The following is an 18,513-nucleotide window of genomic DNA, read 5'->3' as shown; positions in this document are numbered from 1 at the left end:
ATACAATACAGCGCAAACATCAGGTTATTGGCAATTACCAGAAGATGAGAACAGACAATGCATGCCAAGTTTTCTACAAATGTCTGCCTTCACAAACATCACTAATATGCCTACAACAGATGCAAATCCATTCAACTTAATAATATCACTACTAAAAGTCGTTCTGCAACTTCGTTCGTACATACTTAGGTGCAAGAAATGTGTTTAAAGAAAAGCTGTCAATAAGAACAGGACATATGTAGCGCACTTATAGAGAGGATTACATTTGTTGTGTCTAGAATGAATTCGAGCAGATACCAGCGTATAAGCCTGAGCACTATCAAAAGGGTGAGATATTTCAGCTTAAATTCATTGATATATCATCCATGTCTCGCCAGATTACAAGGCATGGTTATATCGTTTCACTTGCTTGGTTGAACACGGAACATGTTCACTGAGCTGCTGCGGGATCAGAATAGTGCTTAAAACATATTGTTTATGTGGCACATTGCTAAATCTTTGAATGTTAAGAGACATATAATATTTTTAGTGGGTTTTATATTTTATACTATGGGGTCAATCATTCAACTGAGAACTGCCAGTGAACAAAAAGCTCCAGTCATGAAAAATATACTAGGCCTTAGGACACTATCATTGAAGAATGAAAAGACCCTTGATGCACCATTTGGATTTCCTCAGATTGCACATTGGTGGAACCTTCTGGAGAATATCTAGTGCACCAAAATGGCAGTTTTCTGGGAAAATTTAAATATGGAACCAATAGTTCCTGTAAAAACATAAAGGACAGAGAAAAGTGAAAAATTTCTGAAGTCCAGAGAAGATGCAATAGTACATCTGAGGCACCTTCAAAGAGCACCTAGTGGTTCTCGATACAAGGAACCCCAAATGGTTGTTTAAGAGTCTGTAAAATTTAAAATACATAACCTAATGAGCAATATGCATATTCAGCAGTCAGTATTAGTAGTCTATCTACTTAATCTGCTAACACTTTATTTTTGCCCCCAACAGACATTCTACTGACTATAACTTTGCAAGTACATGTCAACTTATTCTACTAACCTGAACACTAACCCTACCAGTCTACTAGTACTCTAATGAGAGTTAGGTGACATGTAATGACACACAGGTGCAACGTTACAAAAATATTTAAAGGGGACCATCAAAATAAAATGTAACCGAGAAGCTTTCCTTTGTGGTTTGAAGGTGCAAGAGAGAAGAACAGCTCGGAAAAATTGAACAAAGCAAAAGAATAAGAGGAAATCAATGGAAACAAACCACAAAAAGAAAGCTTCCCCACTGAATAGGCATACTTACAAATTGATCAGGCCATTCAGCCATTACAAAACCCATACTTGTTTTGGATATGTATATAATAATATAAAATATAATTTAAAGTAGTGTATTGATCCAATTATTTGTGGTCGACCAATAACCAATATTGGTTTTGCAGTGACTGAAGGGTTTCACTTTATTTTGATGGTCCATTTAACACATTCTGTTGACTATAATTAACATTGCACCTACATGTCTACTAACTCTCATTAGAGAATTAGTAGAGTATTAGTAAACTGGTAGGGTTAGTAGAAAAAGTTGACATGTTGAATGTCTGTTGGGGAGCATCACAATAAAGAGTTAGCAGATATTAAGCAGACAGTCTACTAATACTCTAATGGGAGTTAGTTAACATGTACTCGCAAAGTTACTTATAGTCAACAGAATGTTCAAAAGTGACCATCAAAATAAAGTGTTACCGACTGATGTTGATCTCGATATAGAGAGGAGAGGGCATTGTAAAGAAATTACAATTTAATTATAGCAGCTAAGATGTGTGTAAAATTGTTTAAATTAATATTAGACAATATTAACTCAAATTCCACTACAAATATTTTGAAAACAGAAAATGTGGTGTCTGACTCTCATTAGCAAGGTCAACTAATTTGCCAATCAAATAATGATAATCACAAAATGCCTGTAACCCCTCCGGTTGTACTCACACACTGCTCCGAGCGGGATTCGAATTGGCGTTTCTGGTATAAGAGGCAGGCACGCTAACAAGGATGCTAAAGACCGCAGCCTCTAGCGTCAGCCACTAGTGCGTCTCTTGAGGCCAGGGGAGTGAGGTTTACTTGCACAGCTCTTACTGGCTGGCCTCCGTTTCCTACTACTGCCCATCTATCACTGGACATCATTGGACATCTATCTCATGTCCAATTCGTACTTATTTAACAAGATGGCTAATTTATATGACTCGTAAAATACGTACAATTTGACAAAAAAAAGTACAAATTTGTACAAGTGAGGTTGTACGAATTTGTACGAATTAGCCACCTCGTAAAATACATACAAATTGCTATGAGATTGGGTTGTGGTGTTAGATTTGTAGTGTTAGATATATCAGTCTAACACCAATAGACACAATATACTTTAGATTTCATGAATTTGACTCTTTGCAGGCTCATTTTCATCTGGCATCCATCCTATGGTCAACCATTCCTGGTAAAAAAAGGTTTATTATATGCGAAGGCACGTGGCATTACTGTGCAGTTGTGGGGTACCGCAATCCTGTCAAATGGGATAAAACGCAGTGGAAGAAACTGTTTCCTGATGGGAATTGAATCTGTGGTTTTTCAAGACTGACCTGTAGAGAATCACTTTCATAATCCACCGCAGGTGTGCTCACAGCGGTCCGGCACACTGTGGTCTCATCAGTAACATCTCTGAGAATAGCTCTGGATTCATCTGCTGGAGATATTATGAGTTATACAGGTGCGGCGATTGCTCTCAGTCCAACATCATTTTGTCTTGTATTTAAAATTGGACAAATGCAAGCTGAATTATAGTATTGTTCATTACTAATCAATACTATGCTTCATATAAAACTTGAGGGAAAAAAGAGAAAAGAGAAATAACAAAACATTATTATTATTATTATTATTATTAATTTCTGAAAATGTAAGTGATGCTTGCCTCTCTGCCGTAATACTAGAATGTTGCTAGGTGGTTGCTAGGGTACAAACCATCCCTCAATCCCACCCCCAATTCTTTGTACCATTCTTTTCTCTAGATATGGCCCAGGTCCCTTCTTTAATACAAGTCTATGGGATTTGTTCAACTGTTTTGTCTGCCAGACGAAAATTCTAAGTCTGATCCTGTTTGCAACACGTCCCACTCTGCATTTTCACATTTCCCTATGTTTATTGCTCTTAGATGATATAATAAAAAGCAGTCCTGCTTACTAGACGGAACGTATACATGCAACATAAACAATATAGCAAAATCTCTACCAGCTGACACAGTTCTTGTAGTTTCGAAGTATATAATGTCATTCCGTCAAGCCAATATATACAGTACAAACACTGTATTTCAAATAGCCACAGTGTGTCAGTAAAACATTCTCTATTTTTATCATGGACACAGGCCTTTGACGTCACTAACGGTACCAAGTGCTCATGGATTGCTCCTACTACTAATTAATTCCGAAGGACAACAAGCACATGTTGAGTGCACCATATTTACAGCCATCGTAATTGTCACTTTTAGGTCTAATGTAGGCACTAACTTTATGTAGGAAACTGGAACAAAACCTCCTAAACTGTCCCCATGGCAACAAGAGCAAAAGTACCCTTGATTCACAGCAGATGTAGCAGAAAAGATCTATTGAACCCAACCAGCCCACAAACTGGCCCTGTTTGCCAATGCATACAGGAATAAATCGCCCTTTTTCCTTTCTGACGACATGCCTGTAACTGGATGGTGCAAGTGGAACCTCCTACAAACCATTCTGTCACAGGAAGTGCAGTCTGGCTATCTTCACATTGGCATGACAACCACAGACTCACGACTGAACTGAAATGCTTGCACGAGGTTGCGGCACTAGCAGAACATTCCCACACAGAGTGTTTTGTTGAGTCAGGGTGGTGACCTGACATTTTAAGTAGGGCTTTGAAATGTTAAACTATTTGATGGAACTGGGTTGAAAGGCAACAATTCAGGTTGTTTTAGTGCAGCTGAATGTGAGGTGTGAAGAGCACTTGTGTTTGCAATAATGTTAATGAAAGTGGTCTGAGGGAGAGAGGAAAAAAAAAAATAAAAAAACATTTGGCTGCTTAGCAAACGTCTAGCATTTATTTGTGTCTGATATGCTCGGCATCTTGTTTGGGGATAGTTAAAAGATTTAAATTAATATTACTCCATTATTTACTCATCATCTCATTCCAAGCAATTGATTGATTGATTGATTGATTGTCCGCATAATGAAATTCAACAGCTTTGGAATGACAGAGTTGAGTAAATGGTGATTTTTTGGGGGGGTAAACTCTCTCTTTATATGAAGTTAACCATTTAAAAAAAAAAAAAAAAAATGGAACCCAGGTTGTTGTTAACTAAGGGGCCGTTTACATGACACTAAAAATGTAAAACTTTTTATGCGTTTTGGCCATTCATTTACATGACAACGGCGTTTTGGGGGCCTGAAAATGCAAACTTTTGAAAACGGGTTTCAAAGTGCAAGTTTAAAAATAAATAAATAAATAAATATATAAATAATCGTCTCTGTGTAAACTCCAAAAATGCAAATTTGTGAAAATGGCGACATCATGCACATGCGTATTACGTGTTCAGTCAATAGGCGTGTAGTGTTTCTTTACTTTTTCTTTTACGGCCTGACAGCAAAATACAGTGTTTTTTGTCATTTTCGCAGATCCGTGTGAATGAGGATCGTTTTGACAATGGTGTCGTCTGTACGAGAAAAATGCAAAGGAAATATTTTACCGTTTTTAGTACACCGTTGCCATGTATACATACCCTAAACCTAGGCTAAAACTAAAACTATCAACTTTTCGGTTGAAATAAAGAAAAATAAATAAATATTCTATAAAAAAAACAAACATAAAAAAAAAAAAAAAAAAACCTTTAAAAATGTTGCCTTGGCAACTAACTGAAATAACTGAGATTAAGTTGAACTAATAAGATTACTAAAACTAGAATTGAAATAAAATTATTTCAAAAAAAAAAAAAACTTCTAATAAAAACGACAAAAGCACATACAATTACTAATACTTGCAGTAAAAATGGAAACTGAAAATCTAAAAATAAAAGGTAATTCAAAATAATATATAAATTACTAAAATAACAGCAATTATACCGCCTGACCACTCATTAAGCCCCGCCTTTGAACCATTACAGACCAATCATACCTTGCAAGTGTTGTCATCTGCTATATTATCAAAAAAATTGAGGAAGATTGGTGTGGTTGAACTGTATCAATCATAATTTTACAGAGATTATACAAAACACGGTAACATGATGTTGTCATAATAACACTTATAGTGGCCAAGTAACCCAGAGAACATCATCATCGTCATATGTGGTATGTTTTTCCCTTTTCCCTTTAAATAAATCTTGAGAAGTTCATACTGTGGATTAAACTATGTTGCCCTTATTCTCAATTGAACATGACGAAAATCAGTGATGAAAACATACTTACTTCTAATGATATGATCAATAAGTCATGGCAACATACATTCTTCCATACACTTTATCTCATCAAAATCATTTAACAATTTTATAAAAACACTGTAAAAATGTCCACCTTGAACTTCAGAAAGTTGAGTTGCTGCCTGAAATTTGTAAGTATAATCAAATTGACTGTACAAGTAATTTATCTTAATTATTAAACTGACTTAAATCGAGTTAAATCTCGCATTTCACAATTTATGTGGTTAAAAAGATAAAAACTCTTTGCAAGGTCATACTTATTTCTAGCCAAATTACCACTTTGAGCGCATTCTATGAAAAATGATCATGGCAATTTTCAATTCATTCACATAGGACGTTTTGTAAATCTTGCCTGCGCGAGCCACAGCAATGAAGGGAGGCAGAGCTTTAGAGAAGGGTCATTCCACTTGTACAATCCACAAATGATTGTAATAGTTTCTAGGCTGAGTACAGACATCCTAATATGACTCACAGACAGCAAATGTTTCCTATACAGTGCAGGTGTCTCTTAAGCACATAAATAGAAATGAAACTCAACTACTACACCAAAAAAATCTGGCTCAGAAACGCTTGTCTTGCGTCACAGGCAGCACTCTGTTCATAATGCAATTCACAGAAGTAGGTTGAGGATCAATACTGTAAGACGTGCGATTATTTGTCGTTGTCCTGTGTGGGAGACTGAAAATATTTCTGTAACCACCTCCAGATTAGCCACACATGTATTCAATAAACTCATCAGTGTTAAAAATCAAATATTTATGGCTTTGTGTTCATTCAGATATCTGATACCGACTATTGTGAAATAACCCATATTTGGTTCTTGAAAATGCATCTAAGAAGCAAAATTTCAAAGATAAATAAATCCTATACAGAATTAGGTCAATACATAGATAGATTCACTCTTAAAACTGAAGGTTCTTTATTGACATTTATGGTTCCATGAAGAACCTTTAAAATCTATGCATCTTTCCAGCAGATAGATAGATAGATAGATAGATAGATAGATAGATAGATAGATAGATAGTACACTTAAGTGGCCTTTTAGTGCATTAATATATTATCTGCATGTACAGTGTTTTAGAAACTATAAGTGTACATTCAATACAATTAAGCTCTCATCTTTTTCAAGAGGAAGATTCATACTTAGTAGTAGGGTTTTGGTCAAATGACTAACACCGTAACTACAACTAATAATCATTCTACTTATTCCTGACTACTTATCAGAGGTGACAGCTGTGGCAGTTCTCCCATATCAAATGATCCATAATTTAAAGTACAGTATAATCATTCATAATGTAATGCTCTCAGGTTGGTTTTGTGACTAAATCCGCCAGTGTAATTTTGTATTCGGCCACAAAGTACAGTTAGCAAGGGCTCAATGAATAACCCAAATGTAGAGCCTTGTCTGACATTTCAGTACTGTATAACTTGCATAAAACCTCTATTGCCAAAAAAAAAAAAAAAAAAAAAAAAATATATATATATATATGTTTAAAGAAAAACAAAGCTCTTAATAACACCCTTCCAACCCAGGAGAACCTTTAAGCCATCCAAAGTACAGGCTTTCACTTTTTAAATAGCTCTCTCTCTCTCTCTTTCTCTCTCTCTCACTCCATATATATATATATATATATAGGTGCATTAAAAAGGCTTTTCTTATCAAATGAAACATCTTGATTGCATTGGAGAAGCTCAGATTGTAGGTTAGTTGCTTGAAAACTGTGCCACGTGATTGTGCCTCATTAAAGTACATGGCCATTAAAAACGTGTTCAGCTTTAGTTAGCTTGTGCTGTTCAATGAGATCTATGCTACTCTGACATGACTTGATCTAAGCATTGCCTTCTCTTTATCATCTCGTAATAGAATTATTCAAAACAGGCTGTCAAAGGCAATCAAATTCCCTGCCAGAAGTGTGACCAGTCAAAATCTCACTTTTTTTCCTCTACATGTGGTTAATCTGACAGCACCTTCTGTGGTAACCCAATTAAAAAGCCCCCTTAGTGTATGTGTGTGTGTGTGAGTGGAAACAACAGATTAAAGCAGTAGATGTAATACTCTTCTTTTTAATAGTCTTGTAATAAGAGCAGCATCCACTGCTTCAGCTAAAGATGGTGGCTTTAAAAAATGCAGCAAGAAACTAAATGTAGGTTATGAGACACTTCAGCTCAATGAGATACAAATTACAAGTTCTGCCATATATAGTTTCAAGTATGGAAAATATCATTTCATTTTGGTGTTTGCTTGCTGTTCTGAATAAAGCAATAAGCCACAGCAGCCGTTCTATAATGATTTTACCATGATTAAGGACTGTTAGACATGAAGAAAATGCAGTATGATAAAAGACACCAATAGTAAGGAGTAATATTCATAATAAACTGTTTTTCCACCATGTGATATTTATTATTCTGAATATAAGCTGGTTGCCAAGCAACATAATAATCAAAGATCATATGGCCAATAGATTGCTGCTTTGAATGTGACCACCAACTGGAACTAAAAGAAACTCTGGTTTCCTCATGACCTTTCAAAACAAAATTTTGTAAAGAATTTAATATTTTTATTTAACAAGGATGCATTCATTTGATCAAAAGTTTTACAAAAGACATATTTCAAATCAATGCTGTTCTTTTGAACTTTCTATTCATCAAAGATATGAAGCAGTTTTCCTCATTTATTATAATTGAGCTTTTTTTCCCTTACACCCAGCATGAGCCCGGTTCTACCATATATGACACCCACCTAGCAACTAGATTAAAAATCAACCCACATCTAGTTCATAAACCCCTGTTGAGATCTGCTGGACCTACTGTATATTACCAACAGAGAGAATCCCTTCTCACATTACTGTTGAAGTCAACCATGCATTTCAAGTACTCATCATAAGGTCGTCAATAATTACAACGAGAAGGCTATTTTTTCCTTAATTACTTACAGGATACCTTCCTGTTCATGCATATCTTGGCAAAGGAGCTATTCTACCATGAGAAAACAGGCCTTGTTTATTAAAGGAGGCGTAGATGATTAAATGACCCCCTCAATTTGGTAATTGTAACACAAGTTCTTGAAGTCAACATGACAGGGTATTCTCAACTCAATTTAACTCTGTGTTACCACATAAGAAAGAGTGGGATGATGGGATATTTAACAAGAAAAAATAAATGAAAGTGTTGGGATGTGATTTTATCTGTTGATAAATGATTGGATGGTGAAAAGCACTTTCTGCTGTAAATGACGAGGTTGGAGTGCAGTGATTAATTGTGCACAATAAGACCATGATTGTGGTCATCATGGTCTTATTATTTACTAGGGTGTAGTGGTACATGTTTTCGCCCCGAACCGTCACGGTACAGGCGTCACAGTTCGGGTGCATGCAGTCAGACGACGAATACAGTCGGTCACAGGCAATCCACACTCCAATCCAGAAGGGGGCGCGCAACGCTGTTTGCTAACCACCACAACAGGAAAAAACGCAGAAGAAGAAGAACCGACAATCTATGCATTGACATGTTTACGTTTAATCTAGTGTTAAATGTAACACTAGATGTTTTAACTGTGGAAAGACATCAATAAAACAGCTTGAGAATAATATATCACGTACATTTACCTCAGGCAAGTCATTTAGTGTCCACAGCATGTTAGTTCACAAGAGAAATTAACTGTAGAGAGGAGCCTTTCACTAAATATATGCACTATATTAGCTCATATATCCATTATATTTATCTGTTAGTAATGTCTTAATTATTTAATATATGTTTAAATAAATTTGTCGCGAAAACAAATTATGATAGTAACTGTGTACATGATTATATTTCAAAAATGAATTGGAGTAAAACAAATAATTGAAAAATAATTTTATAATGAGATAATGCAAAACCTAACTTATGCAAAACCTAACTTATGTGCAATGTACATTTACATAGAGTGTTGATTATTATATCTAAAAATAAACTTTATATGACTTACTCCATATGACTGATTATAACGAAATTGATGAATTCCATATAATGAAAGACGTTCTTCATATGTGAAAAGTGGCCATGCAGGCTTGGAAATGACATTGGGGTGAGTAAAATGACATAATCTGAACTATTCCTTTGAGTATCAGGGAAGTCATTCCTTTTTCCCACTCTTGTTAAAGTTCCCTGATGCTGACTCCTTCACACACTGTAAAAAATGACCGTGATTTTAACGGTAAAAGACTGTAAAAATGCTACAGTGAAAAAACGTTAATTGGTTTACAGAAAGTTTCCGTACTATATATGGTGAATAACTGTAATAGATAAAACGGTACATTTAATGTAATTTTACGGTAAAATACCATTAAATTTACAGTTTTTGGAAGTGAAAAATAACGTCATTGTATAATTTACAGTGAAAAACCGTAAATTGACATTCCCACAATTCCCTGCGTGACACTTCATATTTGATGTATTTTTGTTGAAATAACGCTGTTTCTTCTTAGTTTTTTTAATCAGTTATGTACATTAGGGTTTTATGTTACATCTAATGTTGTTAAATTAATGATTATTGCATTTAAATTGATTATTGAATTTAAAATTTCATGTGTGTTACCATGATGGTGTTTAGCATTTGTGTGAATGACACTGTGTATATTAGTATTGTCCTTCTCAGCTTGTGGAAAAGCTGCTTGTGATGAACTTTGATTCATCATGTGACTCTCATCACCACTGTGTTTGGTGCTTGTCAGTGTATTACAAAGGTACAAAACAGATATTAGTACTTCAATAGGTTGGTAAATTAACATTATATCAGTTAATGAAATACATTTTTTACCGTAAATTTAACGGAATTGCTTTTTACCTTGCTACCATATTTTTTTACGGTAAAGTTCAGGTAACCACAGCTGCCGTTTTTTTTACGGTACATTTTACGAGGATTTTTTTTTTTTTTTTTTTTTTACAGTGTAGAGTATGTGAAAAAACACTCATTTCTACCTCCGTCAACGTCCCTTTGAAAAAATGAAAAAAACAAATCTGCAGACCTTAAGCTGCTTAAGAGTAAAGTCGCACAATCCAACACAGAAGCTTAAGAGTGTATATGGGTCTAAAGTAAGAGACGTTTTGCTAAATAGTCAAAATATAATTTGTTTAGTGAGGACATTGTATAGACTTCTATTGATTTTATATCAGGTTAATGATATTTTCTATGGCCTAACCCAACCGCTACCCCCAAAACTACCCATCACAGAAACATGTGCAAACACTAGATTTAAATAAAAAAAAACATGTTTTGGCTGATTTATAAGCCTTTTTGACTAGTTAGGGCCAGTAAAATGTCCTCACTAGTCACAGTATTTCACTATATAAGCGAGGACATTTGGCCCTCACAAGTATAGCCAAACCTGTACACACACACACACACACACACACACACACACACACACACACACACACTAATAAGTATTTTATGCTCAACAAGGCTGCATTTATTTAATCAAAAATGCAGTAAAAGTAGCAATATTGTGAAATATAATTACTTTTTTCTATTCTATTATATTTTAAAATGTAATGTATTTCTGTGATTGGAAAGTTCAAAAGAACATAATTAATTTGACAGAAATATTGTGTAACATTATAAATGCCTTTACTTTCACTGATCCTTGCTGAATGTATTATGTATTAAATTTATTAATTTCTTTAAAAAAATCTTTAAAATCTTACTGACAACACACTTCTATACACGACATACACTGTATAGAATGATTAACTGGACAACAATGTGAATGCGATTTAGTAAATTTTATAATAAGCAACATTTGCATCGAAAGGATGAGTGTTTGGGTTTCATTTAAAAACGGCACAGCAATCTTGTGGCACATTTAGCACCTATTTAAGCTGGATTGCAGGTGGTTCATAAATAAGACACAGGGGTTTCACTGAAATATCACATGCTAAAGTGGCACTATACTGTTTGGTGAATTCAAGGGGTGATAATCATCGGAGAGGCTCGAAGCCAAAGGCGCTTGCCAAAGTCTACCTATGATTGCACCTTCTTGTGGGAGAGAACAGTTGGGCTCAACAGATGGTAAAGCTGCCTATGTCTTCCAACAGAACGCAAGGGTCACTTAGCATTAAATAACTATATGTGACCCTCCTCGCTCCTGTGGCCTTTTAAGTAATACTTACAGAATACGCTTCAGCTTGCATGACTGACCCAATATCCCAGAAGACTCTTTTCCCCCCATATCATAACCTCTTATTCAGTCTCTCTGCTGAGCTAAGCTAATTTAAGGCACTTCATAGCTTTAGTCATTGTGTTCATCGTATAGTCATTTTAGAAAATGCCTGAGGAAGAAATGCTTTCATATTACAGACAGCCCACTTGGGTCCAAAAGATCCTTTATAGCCAATTTGTGTGTAAAATTTGCTTGGACCAACATGAAGACATCACACTGTGCACTATATAACTACAAAAGCCTTATAAAATATGTATAGTTGATTAGGTAGCACTATGAATTTTGTGATTGTGGAACAAAGAGCAATAAAACAAGCAATTGTGCTTAAACTATGCAAAGACAATATAAAAAATGTTTAATTATCTGTATCTTTAAATAATTAAATAAATACACTATTTTTGCCACACACTTTAATTAATGAGTCTACACAAGTAACTAACTACAAATATGATTTTTTTTTTTTTTTTTTTATAATACTTTAATCAAACCTACTTTAATGATCTCACTGTGCATATAATATGTGTAACATTGACACTGCAATCTAAAATAAAACCACCTTTTCAATACCTGTCATATTCTCATAGGTCAAATATTCTTCAGGTTCTTTGGAAAATAAAATGTTAAAGGGGACCTATTATGCAAAATTCTCTTTTGCACGGTGTTTGGACATAAATAAAATTGGTGTTGGCAGTGTGTGTACACAACCACCCTATAATGATAAAAAAATCCAATCACTCCTTTTTTTTTTTTTTTTTTAATCCCCATAAATCATAAGCAGTGTCTCAGAACAAGCCGTTTCCAGATCCCTGGCAATGTGACGTCACTTTAGCCACAGGCCCCGCCCACGAATGTTGACAGACACTACCGTTTTAACATAGAACCGCCCTGTACGAGTTCACAGCGAGCTGTACACAGTCCGCCATTGCTGCACTGACGAGAATGTCTCCCAAGCATTTTAGGGGTTCTGTAGCTGGATGGATTAATCCACATAGCTCTCTCAATTTACTCCCGAAATCTGAGCTGTTGAAGACGAGGTGGATTGATTTTGTTTTCGAAGAAAATGCTCCCTCAACTCTACCGAAATTTGTTTATGCCTGCGCGAATCATTACACACCGGACTGCTTTGTGAACGAATGTTAATACAAAGGGACAATACAAAACAGAGGTTGTGCTAAAAAGTTGTTACTCAAGGATAGATCAGTAAACTGTTCATGATCCAGCTTACAGTCTCCAGAGTGATACTGGATACAGCAGTAATGAAGGTGAGAGCACTTTATTAGTTTATCGGAGTTGATTTATGGATATAAAGTTTACCAGTTTATTAAGCACCACCCGAAAAGGCATAAGGTCTTTATATATTTGTTTACTGTTAGTTGTAACGAGTGTTTCTGTGTACTTTGCAATGTATGTTGATGATAATGCAAGGGAGATAGAGAGAGTTTATGGATAATATTTTAATGCACACATGCACTGTTTTATTAAGCTCTTACAGTGATTTTCTAAAGTAAAAACAGACGCTTCATATTTTGTGTGAAGTATAATAAGCGTTATAAAACTCATCAGTAAACAGGCTTGTACTAATATAGTGGATAAAAACAAGAAGACAATATAAGTTATAACCGTAATTGACTTATGCAGCATATATTCGCAGTTTATGACATTATAGTGCGTCCTGACTGAATCCTGACACCGGAGAATCAGCTCTTGAAGCTCCGCCCTCTCAGGCCGAGCGCAGCAGCTCATTTGCATTTAAAGGGCACACACTGAAACAGCGCGTTTTTGCTCAACCCCCAAAAGTGGCAATTTTAACATGCTATAAAAAATTATCTGTGGGTTATTTTGAGCTAAAACTTCACATACACACTCTGGGGACATCAGAGACTTATTTTACATCTTGTAAAATGGGGCATAATAGGTCCCCTTTAAAGGGGCTAAATATAAGAATTTTCATGTAACCTATTAATCACTTTTAATGACAATGTGTGAATAGCATGTAACAAAAATTAAATAGTGAGACCCAGAGCCGTTGAAAAACAGAGTTGCGACACTCCCATAGACCTCCATAGGAACTTTGGAATGCGGAAGTAACGCGTGTCGTGGAGCAGCCGATAGTTCCAAACACTGATAGTTCCAGCGCTGAACCCCATTCATTTTCAGTGACTCTGAAGTTCGCTCGCTGGTAAGTTTATGAAATTACTGCATTTTTGACATTTGAACGCATTACCTGACCTCTCATGAATCTAGTCAATAGTTGTATTTTATGTAACCAGCTTTAGTTAATGTTTATTGGAAGATAACGTTTGTTAGACTCTAATTGCAGCTAGCTTAAGTGACCAACACTTCACTAACTTTAGCTATAACCTGACGTCAGTTAGGCTACATTTACCTTTACATTTACAAGTTCGTTGTCAAACAACGTTTAGCTTCGGTTATTAGATTTGTTGTTAATGTTAGCAACACTTAGTTGCCAGTTCTTTAAAGTACCAGAGAATAACAGAGTAAGGAGGTTGCATACACTTAGTGGCCACTATATTAGGAACACCTTTACAATCTAGTGTAATTCAATACAACAGCTCTGCCAGGAATTCTACTTTAATGAAGTTTATAATCAGCCAGAAATGTGTAAATTCAATACTGAGGTCATAGTTAAAGGTGATGTTGCACTACATTGTGTTCAGATGGGTTTCTTATTTACATACATGAGGTGGCCAGAATATTAAACACATCTGGATATGAAGCAACAAGTGCAAAAACACCCCCACAAACTATGACCTCAATGCTAAATCATCATTAAATTTACACCTCTATGACAGCATAAAAAAAAAAAAAAAAAATATATATATATATATATATATATATATATATATATATATCTTTTCCCTTATTTGCATAATTTCTTGGATGAGCAAAATAATCACCCAGCTTCTTCCATAATGTTATTGTGTGGAAGAATAAAAATTTGAATAACAATAGTGGTTTCTGTATAGATATCTTTTTTTTTCTCATTTAATTTCAAAATCTGTACTGGAGTACAGAGCCAAAATAACAGAAATCATGACAAATGTCCAAATAGGTATGGACCTAACTATAGGTGTGTGCTCTCACTTCTGTAATGTCAGCTTTGTGAAAATGTTTGGGAAACGTGTATTTAATTTGTCCTTCAATGTATTAACCTTAACACTGTTTCCTCTTTCTTTACAACTCCCAGTTCTCTCCAGCAACAACAGGCTTGACTCGACTCCAGACCCGGTCTCCTCTGGGGCCTCTGACACAGGCTGTTTCCACCTGGAGTTAACATGCATTTTGGTCGATCGGATCACAAGTGGACGAAGGAGACACATACATGTTTACACCTGGTGTTTTAATCCATCTCTTTTGTCCTCTTTCAACTACTTCTGTCCTGATTTCTTCGAGGGGGTGGTTAAATGTATGGGTTTTTACAGATCTTTCAATCTAATGGACAAAATAAGCTTGAGCAGTTTACATATGAACGCACCCAGAGATGACAGGAAAACATATTGAGAGCATCAGTGTTCGCTTCTGCTCTGACAGCCGCGAGACCAGCCGAATGCTGTGAGTGTGTGTTAGAAATCAGTAATGGTGAGAGAACATTGTGCTTAGTACGTTAAACCAAACTTGGGTCTTCAGCCAACAAAGTTTAAATCCTGTCTGACTCGAGTGCTTCCTATAATGTTTACACATTAGGTCAGTAGATGGAGAGTAGGTGGTCTTTAGTGGCTGTTCAAACACATTCGACTACATGAGCATTTACACTACGAAAGCAGTCCGGTCGAATGCATTTTCGACTACTTCTGGAAGTGGTCGAAAGTGGACAAACTCAAACCGTTTTAGACCGTTTACACCTGTATTTAGTGTCGTCCACTTGTGATCCGATCAGCCAAAACGCATCTTAATACCAGGTGCAAACAGGCCCACAGTCTGCTTCTGGCAGTGGAATGCTCTCACCCAAAAAAATCAAGTAACTATAGCATTACTTTTAGTGTGGAGTTTGAATGTTTTTGTTATCAATGTATGGATAAGCATTTGACTGATTCTTGATTCACCACCAGGGGCCTGTACCATAATGGTAGTTGAACAAACTCAGGGTTATAGGATTAGTTTCGAGTTGACAAAACCAAACCACTCCAATCCGGCTTTGTTGGTACCATGATGCTGATCATCAACTTGCTCTGTCAACTCAGGCTTTGATCCTGAGTTTGTGGAGCGGGTGCACATGAATGTGTGACATTAGTGGTGAACAGCCAATCAGATGACTAATCTGAAACTTACCTGGCTAGCCAGCTAATCGAGCTTCATGGTACAGGCCCCAGGTCTCCAGATCATCCTACAGCTGGGCTGGAAGCATGTAATGGATATTGTGAACACTTATATTCCTTCTCTGGCCTTTGTGCCATCTTTCTCTCCCTGTAGGAAGTCGAATGAGTTTCTTTGAAGACAGAACATTCAAGGAAAACTTACCTACCCTCTCCCTGGATATAATATATAATTAAATGTTTTGTTGAATGCAATTGTTTGTCTTGTATATTTTTCACTGTTGACCAAACTTCTTTCTTGACTTAAACTGAGCAGCTTCATTCATTGATATTCACTTGTTGTGCATGTGAATCTATCTTAACATAACACAACATTAGGATGTTAGTAATTATGACCATAGAAGCATGAGAAATATATACAGTACATGCTGTAAATGTATACCTTATGGGAGCAGCCCCCCTTCCCTCTAAAATTAAACACACACAAAAAATTAATTAAATTCAAAGGGATTTATTTGCAAGATATATATATATATTATATAACATACATTTGTGTGTGTTCTGATGAATGGTTTAGCCTATGTTTAGGGAAAGTCAGGATGAAGGGGTACATTAGCCATACTGAAATGAATCCAGTTAACAGAAATGTTAATGTTATGGATCATATTTAGGAACATTGTTAATTCACTAAGTAACCATCTCTCCAGTTACCTGTACATTTTAACAGACCACACTGTTAACGATAATGCCGTCTCTCTATCTCTCCAGATACAATACACTACTTTAAGTGTACTCAACGTAGTAATCAATTTTATTCAATATTTAATCAATATTATGCGTTAATATTTACCGAGAAAATTGCTGCAAATACAGTAGTTGCTGTAAATGTATTTTATGTTATGGGAGCAGCCCCTCTTCCCTCCAAAATTAAACACAAAAACTGATTAATGCTGTGTTTCCGCCACTCCCCAGGAAAAAAGGCTATTATAGGTATGTAATGTAAGTGTCAACGTAATAATCAATGTATATTATGCGTCAATATTTACCGATAATTGCTGCAAATATAGCTACAGCTGTCTGTCCCGCTTAAAACCATTCAAACTGGTTGACAGCGTGGATTTATATGGAACTATTTAGAGCTACACGAACCACGTGACAGCGTGGCGGCGAGATCAAAGAGTGTCGCAACTCTCATATTTAACGGCTCTGGTGAGACCTTCCCAACTTCCTAGGTTGTCTATAAAAGGCAAGCCTGTATAATAATTTTTACGTCAAGGACTCGGGACGTTTTTGCCGGGAAAATCAAAAACATGTTAAGGTTACACGCGCTCCTAGCCTCTCTTCAGTTCAATGACACATGAAACTAATGCTTGTACAAAGTTCAGGAATCAATGTTGAAAGAGCCATTCTGTACTGTAAAGTCAATGTGTCGTGCAAAGAAAAGGGATTAATTCAAACTATAGTTTAACATAGTCAGATCTATACAGTCTATCTCAAATATACTTTATAATCAAACTATTATAACAGTGTAATTTGAATTACCTCATCATCTGTCGACATGATGCTGCTGAACTGCAGAGCTGGTGTACATATATCCACATCGCTATGATCAGATGCTTTCTAAACTGCTTTCTCACCGCTGTCATTTTTGTTGTGTTTATTTTGTTAGCGTACATATTCATCTAAACATTGCTCTCAGCAGCGTGGACGGCGTCTGGATGTTCGTTAACACGATATCACTGCAAAGTTTCCTTCTTCTTTTACTTCAAAGCGAAGAAAGAATAAGAACTTCGCCATTACATGAGTATATCAAGGAACTGAATCACGTTCAGTCACTTGTAAGTTACATATGCAAGCGTGTGACCCGAGCACGAGCAGCAAGTTGCTGACTGCAGTTCACTTAACGGCCAACGGTGACGCTAATAACAAGGGTTTCCGAATTCCCTTTAAACTTGAGTTAATTTGTGTAACAAATGAAATGTATTGTATTAATAATAATAATAATAATAATAAAAAATAATATTTTTTTTTCATATTATATTATTTATTATTACAATGCTAATGTATACAATGGTTGACAATTTCAAATTGAGATATTACAAATGAATTTTATACAAATGTATTATATACATATTATATATTAACCAAGTTAAATACAAGATGCTTCATTGACATTTCATGTTAGCTATTGCATTAAATAATGTTAATAAACAGAACCTCACAGTAATTTTATTGTAAATGCACAATAAAAATACAACTAGCTTTTCACATTTTCTGGTCCAAACTAAAGAGTCCACCAAGTCTCTATGATTTTTTTTTTGTTTCTAGATAAAGCACGGCTCACTCCTTCAATGTAAATGTATGAAATATTGTCTACCGTTTAATAGCCTGCCAGTCAAACATTGCTTAGAAAATCAAAAATACATCTGAAAAAATGTCACGAATCATTCATGTCCATTGCAATAGTAAAAGTTCTGCTTACCTTAGCAAACACTATAAATGGGTACAGAATTGAGAGATAATGTATATTTGGGATGGGTCTATCG

General features: G+C 35.6%; 1 long non-coding RNA gene across 1 annotated transcript; it reads left to right on the top strand.

Annotated features, from left to right (window-relative positions):
• Window positions 1-13,714: 13,714 nt before the first annotated feature.
• LOC127514802 (uncharacterized) lies at window positions 13,715-16,483 on the top strand. Its single transcript, XR_007930707.1, has 3 exons — window positions 13,715-13,872; window positions 14,902-15,672; window positions 16,125-16,483. It is a non-coding gene; the product is annotated as an uncharacterized LOC127514802 (long non-coding RNA).
• Window positions 16,484-18,513: the final 2,030 nt, after the last annotated feature.

The sequence above is a fragment of the Ctenopharyngodon idella genome, chromosome 1 (assembly GCF_019924925.1).
Source record: "Ctenopharyngodon idella isolate HZGC_01 chromosome 1, HZGC01, whole genome shotgun sequence".
NCBI lineage: Eukaryota > Metazoa > Chordata > Actinopteri > Cypriniformes > Xenocyprididae > Ctenopharyngodon > Ctenopharyngodon idella.
Note: the sequence above shows the minus strand (reverse complement) of the source record. Positions and strands in the feature narration are given on the sequence as shown.